Raw genomic sequence first — 8,807 nt, 5'->3', positions numbered from 1 at the left:
GATGCAGCACATACATCATGCAGCACTTCCATCATGCATCACCTCCATCATGCAGAACCTCCATGATGCAACTTTCCATCATGCAGCCCTTTTATCATGCAGCACCTACATCATGCAGCACCTACATCATGCAGCACATCATCATGAAACAAATCCTCGTTGCAGCACCTCCAACGTCCAGCACCTCCATCATGAAGCACCTCCACCATGCAACACCTCCGTCATAAAGCACCTCGATGATGCAGCACCTCCATCATGAAGTACTTCCATCATGCAGTACCTCGATGATGCAGCACCTCCATGATGTAACATCTCTAAAATGCAGCATTTCCATCATACAGCACTTCCATGATGCAGTACCTCTATGATGTATCACTTTCATCTTGCGGTACCTCCTTGCTGCAGCAATTTCAACGTCCAGCACCTAAATAATACAGCACCTCCGTGATGCAGGACCTCTTATCATACCGTACATCCATGATGCAGCACCTCCATCATACCTTACCTCCATGATGCAGCACCTCCATGATGCAGCATATTCATGATGCAGCACCTCCACCATGCAGAACCTCCATGTAATCGTACCGTACCTGCTTCACGCAGCACCTCCTTCATGCAGCACCCTCATCATTTAGCACCTCCTTCATGCAGCACCTTTATCATGTAGCACTTTCTTCATGCACCACCTTCATGCAGCACCCCCTTTATGCAGCACCTCCATCGTACGGCACCTCCACCATGCAGCACCTCCATCATACAACACCTCCATCATGCAGCACCACCACCATGCAGCACCACCATCATACACATACATGTTACTCCCACGAGACACAATTGAATGATAAACACATACACACGATAATTTTTACACGTCAGACACACAATCAGATGCACTTAACAGAATAAAACACAAAATAATATTAATTACGCTGCTCTTTGTGGAGTCACAGGTGTAGTAGCTCAAGGGGATGTTTGAAAAACTGGCGTTGTGCTTATAGACTTATGGTTTTCCGAGACGTCATTCACTACTAAAATAGTTTCTCTCTCAACAATGATCTTCATCATGAAACGTACTCATGATTCTCCAGCTCTACTCAAGGTAGAGCACGCGAGGGCAGGCAAATGTGTTTGACACTGCACAGACACTTTACTACAGAGAATAAATATAAGTCAGCTCAGAGTGTCAACCACTTAGGCCTGGTGCCATGTAACACAGATAGATTGAGAAAGGATAGGTATCTTTCCCGGCATTGGTAAGGATATTTATGATCCTGTTGGGTGTTTCCACAAAAAAGCTGATGATATGGTTATACTTCTTGTACTGTACTAGATCAGACAACAAGGTTATTATGCTAATTATAACTTACCCATAACCCCGGAAAGTGATACGGTTATACTGTTAGCTTACACAAAAATGGTAGACATATGATTATAGTACTAGTATTAGCTAACAGGAGAAACTAATGGAGATATGGTTATACTACTATGACCAACTCATAATAGACTAACTTATATTTGGTAATATTACTACTAACTGCTCATACGATAAGTCATTGCAGATATGTATAGTAATACTTCACACAATAAGATGGCTGAAATGTAATCATGCTATTAGGTTGCACGATGAGCCATAGAGGGGGTATGCTTTACTGTTTGTGACGACTATTCATCACATTGCCCTCTTCATGGAGTTTTCTTTTCACATTCTTGGATTAATCATTCTAACTCGCCTTCTTCACCTTCCTCTTAACCCAAATTTCTCCCTTCCCCTCCCATATCTCCCATTGCTAGGGTCATTCTGGGAACTCAAGCAAATTCTCATTCCTCTCCCGGGAATTTTTATCTGAACGTTATAATGAGATATCTACCATTAAAGATTAATCGTACATAATACGTGAAGATAGAGTCTAGTGTTAGTGTGTGTGTAAATCGCCAACAAAAGAGGAGCGTATTCCCCAGAGTATACCAGAAATTGATATTTTTCCTTACGTAGAAGGAAGTGGTTGTTGGCGGGTCCGGGTTCTGGACCGGAGTATATAAGGTGTGGCGCCTCACTAGGACAGCACAGTCTTGTTGAAGCAGTCAGCTTGACCATTCCTCCACCAGCAACATGAAGGTTGTGAGTATCACCTCCAGTCTTGTCCTGCCTTGGAGGTCCTCATTGTATCTCAACCTCAAACTTCATTAATCCTCTGTAGAGTTTTGAATTTATTAATCCGATTTTCTCTCAAATTCCTGTTTATTTACTGTTTTCGTATATCATCATTAACGTGTTGTCTTTTATTTTCTAGTCTGTTCAGTGTTTAATATATACAAATATAATGTGCATAAATTGTTATCTTGAGCACCTCGGGGTTATCTTCTTTAGTTAAATGGATACATAGCGTCAACTGAGGTATCTTTAATGTGAAAATTATCCACACTAACAAGTTTGTGGTTTTTAAGAAACCATTGGTATTTGACTGAGTGTATGAGAGAGAGAGAGAGAGAGAGAGAGAGAGAGAGAGAGAGAGAGAGAGAGAGAGAGACCTTAAAAACAACGAGGTCTTGGATCAGGGGTGAATAATGCTACTCTGTGTTGTTTCCACTTCCAGATATTAGCTGCTCGGTAACACAATAAACACTACAGTATAATTCACCCTGCATAACAAACGCCGAAAATTCTTAATAATATACAAAGATCACCGTCTGTTTTACCACATATGCCTGACATTTTGTCTTTCACGTTACAGCTGTGTTTAGTGTTCGCCGTGGTGGTGGCCCTCGCTGCCCTGATGGGGTCTGCCCGAGCTATGCCTGAACCCTACCCCTTCGCTGACCCTGACCCTTTTCCTCTAGCTGACCCTCTGGCTGACCCTCTGGCAAGCCACTTTTATGGATATGGCTATCGCCCAAGACGTAGGTACGGCTATGGCCATGGTCATTGGTAAGCTGGTACTCGTCGTCCTCCCAGACTCAAGACTCCGCCAGATAATGGAACAACCGCAAGATTTACCCATAAATTTATAAAACGCAGGAGATAAAACCATTAAAATATTAAATTATAATGGTAAATTTGGAGAAGGATTATTACCAAGAGTTAATGTCCTGCAGCGAACTCCGTCAACTACAAGAGCTCAACCGGCGCCTCACAACTAACCTCCATCACCTGCCTTCAACACTTCCAACATCCACCAACTTCAGTCCCTGATTCTTCGTGGGTGTTAGACTCTAACCAATTGGCTTCTGTGTAGTTAATAAATATGACAACTGTGTATGAAGAGCAAATAAACATAACTTGATGAATTAATTTTCAGTTCCCCCAAATATTAATTATTAGAGTATTAAGATGTTGAGTACTGTATACATATTTCTTATTTCAGCTCCCTTGTAGGTTACTCAGCCCTTTAATGGTATCAACCGGACGCATGTCCTCCTCCACTCTGGCCCAACACATCAGCGCATCTTACTACTTCCATGAATAGCAGATTGTATTTATAGAGTTTCTTGCACTGCATCTCTCTATCTATCAACAGTCTTCTTTCATCATTTGCAGGTGTTGGTGCAGTTCTAATTTAATTGAATTTCCACAATTCCGACACTTGTCTTACCTTTTCATTTCTGGTTTGATTCTCATTTCAGCTATTTGTTTCTATTCTTTTTTTGGGATATCATTACCCAATTTTCTGCTCCCTATGTTAATATAGGCTTGAATACAATGTTAAAGTTGTCTTCTCAGCTTCCTGGGGCACAGGAGGATGACTCAGAGGGGGAAATAGCTCTCCAACACTCCTACAGTGGTTCACTATCCTTACTGTCATTTCTGTCTTATGTCCACCGTTTTCAGAAAATCCAGTTCCCATGTACTTGTTAGTTTCTTGGGGATGAGTTTGTTCTCTAAAGATGACATAATGAAGAAACACTGCCAGCTAGTACAACTAAAATACTGCCATGTAGCTCCTGTACACACATGTTTATGCACACACACAACATACCTGATCAGCATAAAACGGTGGTCTCCAGTAGGACACCTTCTTTTACCTGATCTGTTCACAGTATAAACGATCAAGCAATAGACACATCACAACTGGCAACATCTTTAAGTGGCTTGTGGTAGTTTTAGGCCTCAGCACAGTGCAGGTGTGACGTCACATATGCGCATGTGACGTCATAAGTACATGCTACGAGGGTTAATAAAACAGTGTTATGTGAGTAAGATATAGTAATTTCCTAGTATAAGAAGACCATATGTTCTATAAATAGTTGGCGAAGATACAGTCACCATCGAAGACGTTATGCCTTGTATCACAATTTAAAAGCGTCACACATTTTAAAAGTTACATGTTTTTCTGCTTCATGACATCCAGTGGGTGTTAGGAGAACTGGTGTGAGAGTGTGGTGTCTGTGTGCTCTGTCAGGGTGGGAGTGTAGAAGCTTTATACAGAACAGATCATTTGGTATTTTTGATTCCGACTGCCTGAGGTCAGCATAAAGAATTATAACTAAATACGTTGTCTGAGCATGAAACAACAAGGTGCGTGCGTGCGTGCGTGAGTGCGTGCGTGTGCAGGGCGGTGTAATGCGTCTATTGTCGCAGCATTATGTTAATGTTATGGTGCAACAACTATTAGCTTCCCCTAGCTTTCAGCTACCGCCGCTGGCTAGCCCTCGTGGCGAAAAGGGAAGCAACTTGCATTAGTCTTCCCGTGCCAGTACACAGCCTCTTCACCCTCAAGACTCCTGATGTTCCTCCTCGTGGCAACACACGGTAACTGGGTGCCTTGTGAGCCAAGGGTAGACCAGTTGGGGATCTTGAAGTAGCAGTGGGCCCCAGAGGGACGGCTCATAGGTGCACTCTCACCTGGAAACGTCGTGGCGCCTACCAACCACTGCCTGGCTGGCTTGTGCATTAATCTTGGTAGGTATAAGGCTACAGGGGTAAATCCGGAACAAAAAATCTACGGTGGAGCCCCACATGAGGCGGACATGCTTACAGACCTCCAACAAGACCCCGACGGCGGTATAGGGAGAAGAGGTGACCAATATGGGAACCCAACGACTAAACCGGTGGACAAAGGCAATGCATGATGGACAGGCTACTAGGGCGAAACCCATCAAACTGGGCTATTGGCAGTCAATTGCAACTCTCCCTCTCCCCAGTCGTTGCAACACTTGCACCACTGGATCAGGAAAAGAGAGAGCCAAGATGTGTGGTGGCAGTTTGCGCTCTTCCCTCACCACATCTGTCAACTCACGTGCAGCCATCATCCAGCTCATCATACTCGTCATTATCATCAACCCCGTGTACCCCAAAAGTCCCATGGAGACGGACAAGCTGTGACGGGGAGAGCAGAGATGGCTGCCAGGAGTCTCTAGTCACAACTCTGAACATGGGCGGCACAGACAAGCAGGTCGTTTATGGACTGGGATCTAGGAAGCAGTGCAATCCGGTCCTGTCTATGCGACTGAGCAGCCATTTGGAGGAGAAACTCTGCTCACCCCACATGGGGAGGGGCTAGAGAAGGTGCCCTAAACATATCATGCCTAAAGAATTAACCTGACTGGGCAACTGCACCCATGCAATAAGGTCATCCTAATGACGTCGAAAATACAATTATAATCCTGGCTCCCAGATGAGTGTCGACTCACAGAACGGGGGTCTGGCTATACCTTCTTTTGGAAGGGTAAGCCAGCTGAGGAGAGAAACTACATTTATGGAGTTGGCTTTGCCATCAGTCAACGCATCCTTCACAGTGTAACTGATATGCCTGTTGCGATTAACAGGCGCCTCATGATGCTCAGAATCTCACTGAATCACTCACGTCATGCCTTTCTCATGAGTGCATACGCCCCAACACCGGATGCAGAGGATGACATCAAGGAGGCATTTTATGCCGACCTTGACAGAGTGCTAACCTCTATCCCCAGAGTAGATAAGGTTGTGCTTCTTACTGACTTCAATGCCAGATATGGCATTGTAATCCCAACGGCCTACTCCTCCTCAGCAAGTGTGCTGCATACAACCTCACTATCACGAATACCTTGTTTAGGCAGGCCGATAAGTTCAAGGGTTCATGACAACAACCACGATGCAAACACTGGCATCATTGACTATATCATTGTCAGAGAAAGAAATCACCGAGGTTTTAACACTAAGCGTCTGGAGGATCCAACTGTAACACATGCTTTCAGAGAGGAGTTCAACATGGAATGATAAACAACCCGATGTCAAACAACTTAAATTCCAGTGCCGATTGGGGTTTTCTAGACTCTGCCCAGACAAAAATCTATAGAGAGATTCTCGGCCAGGTCGAAAGAATACACTGGCAATGAATGTACTCGTCAATGATAAACGTGCTGCTTTAACTGACTGATAAACCAAGTCTCGGTCTAGGACCAAAGCTGATACCTTCCGCAAGATGAAATCGGCGGCCCAGAATGAACTTGACAAACTAAAGAACGGCTGGTTTAAGAATAAAACACATGAAACTCAAAAACTTGCCGATCAACACAAGATGCGAGGAATTCTCAATCCCACTAAAACATTTTATGGGCCAATTACTCATGGCAAAGCTCCTTCCGCTCATCTGACGGTAACTCCCTAATTAAAAATGAGGAAGGCATCCGATAACGCTTGAAAGAGCCCTACCATTCGTTACGCAACCAAAACACTAATGTGGATGTCCTGACTTCCAAGCAGTGCTCTCAGCATCCAGAGCTGACCCATCTGAGGTATCCTCCATCCCTGGATGAGGTAGCTACTGCAATCAAACAGATGAAAAATAACAAAGTCTCAAGGCTTGATGGAATCCCAGCCGAGGTGTATAAAGTAGGAGGACCTCTGCTTATTAGCCATCTCCAATGTCTCCTGAAGAATATATGGGAAAAGGAGTTAATCCCCCAAGCTCTTAAAGGCACCTCCATTGTCAATATTTATAAGAACAAGGGAGACCGGTTAGACTGTGGCAACTACCGCGGCATCTCGCTGCTGTCCGTAACTGTCAAGATATCGCCCGAGTCCTCCTAAACAGACTTCTCCCTGAGGCGGAAAACTTCCACCCAGAATCTCAATATGGCTTTAGACCATCACGTCACACCATTAACATGATCTTTGCTGCCCGCCAGATACAGGAAAAGTGCACATTACAGTGCCGTGATCTGTCCATGGCCTTCATCGAGCAAACCAAGGCCTTCGACTTGGTCAACAAGGAAGCCCTCTGGCGGACCCCCAGCTGTTTTGGCTGCCCACCAAAATTGTGAAGCACCTCCATGATGGCATGGACGGCAGTGTCCTGCAAAATAGCACCCAATTTGAGATAATCCCCATCCAAAAGGGCTAAAACAAGGATGTGCACTGGCGCCAACTCTCTTTTCGATTTTCTTGGCTGGCTTCCTTACTCGTGCCAGTACCAATTTAGCCGACGGGGTGGAGATCGAGTAACGGATGAAAGATCTTATCAACATAAAAAGACTCCAGGCAGGAACATAGGTTTCGGTATTTTCCATTACTGAACTTCAGTATGCAGACTACCTCACCCTTGTCGCTCACACTGAACGTGACTTACAGGAGATCCTGAACACCTACAGAGATGCGTATGCACACTAAGGCCTTGAGGTGAATTTACGTAAGACTCAGATTCTCTTTCAGCCTGCCCCTGATTCAGCCATGCCTCCATCATCCATCCAGCTTAACGGTACTACCTTCTCTAATGTTACCCACTTTCAGTATCTCAGCTCCCACCTGTTCACCACTGCGGACATCGATGAAGAGATTCAACATCGGATCAGATGTGCATCTCAAACATTTGGCAGACTCCGTATCCGTGTCTTTAGCTGTAGGGAGCTGAAATTATCTACAAAGTTGCACGTATATCGAGCAGTCGTCCTTCCCACCATGCTATATGGCAGCGATACATGGGTTACATACACGAGGCACCTCAAGGCACCTGAAAACTTTCACCATCGTAGTCTACGTTACATCCTCCGAGTTCCCTGGGAAGACAAGAGACTGAAGGCCAATTTTTTCGCTGACACCGCCTGCAGGAGCATCGGAGCTACCATTATCCATGAAAAACTACTACTTTTTAGTGACCTAACGAATAGTAAAAGTATCGCTGGCGAGCAACTGAAAAGGTATAAGAATAGTCTTAAGACAAACCTGAAAAAGTGCCAAATCGATCCCATCACGTGGGAGACGATTACTACACACCGCAATTGTTGGAGGAACACCACACGAGAAGGTCTCAATACTTTCGCGTTAGCCCGACTGCAAACCGAGGCAGACAAGCTCCATCATCGGAAAGACGCTGCCGCCGGCCCTCCCTCGCTACATGGAGCCATCCACGTGTGCAACAGCTGTGAACGACCCTGCCAGTCCCGTGTCAGCCTCTTTAGTCGCCTCAGAGCTCACCAACGAAGGTGACATCCATTATAACTCATATTGTCTCATGGCTGGATGACCGTCATACTCGAGTCCGAGTGACATATTTAGTAGTTGTGTGTGTGTGTGTGTGTGTGTGCATTACATAAATATAGTCTGGTGATGATTGACATTGCTTTACTAAATATACTCTCAGAACTTTTACTACTGATAGCTTCTCTTTGGGAGATAAAATATATTTTACAATCATGGCAGTATTTTATTTGTTCTTCTCATACACTTTACACAGAGCTCGTAAATATCATACAGCAAGGAGGAACCAGGACCCAAGGGAGTCTGGATGTTGAAGGTTTTAAACGCTGGATATGATGGATGTTGCAGATGCTGCAAGATGGTTGTGAATTGTCTCGTCTGGATATATTCGCTGCAGTCCACCAGGTCTTGTAAT

General features: G+C 44.6%; 1 long non-coding RNA gene across 1 annotated transcript; it reads left to right on the top strand.

The window, feature by feature from the left end:
* The first annotated feature begins 1,838 nt into the window (after positions 1-1,838).
* On the top strand, positions 1,839-3,285 carry LOC121871207. Its single transcript, XR_006089845.1, has 2 exons — positions 1,839-2,119; positions 2,733-3,285. It is a non-coding gene; the product is annotated as an uncharacterized LOC121871207 (long non-coding RNA).
* The last annotated feature ends 5,522 nt before the right edge of the window (positions 3,286-8,807 follow it).

Source organism: Homarus americanus, unplaced genomic scaffold (assembly GCF_018991925.1).
Source record: "Homarus americanus isolate GMGI-L3 unplaced genomic scaffold, GMGI_Hamer_2.0 scaffold32583, whole genome shotgun sequence".
Classification (NCBI taxonomy): domain Eukaryota; kingdom Metazoa; phylum Arthropoda; class Malacostraca; order Decapoda; family Nephropidae; genus Homarus; species Homarus americanus.
This window is presented reverse-complemented; position numbering and strand designations above follow the sequence as displayed.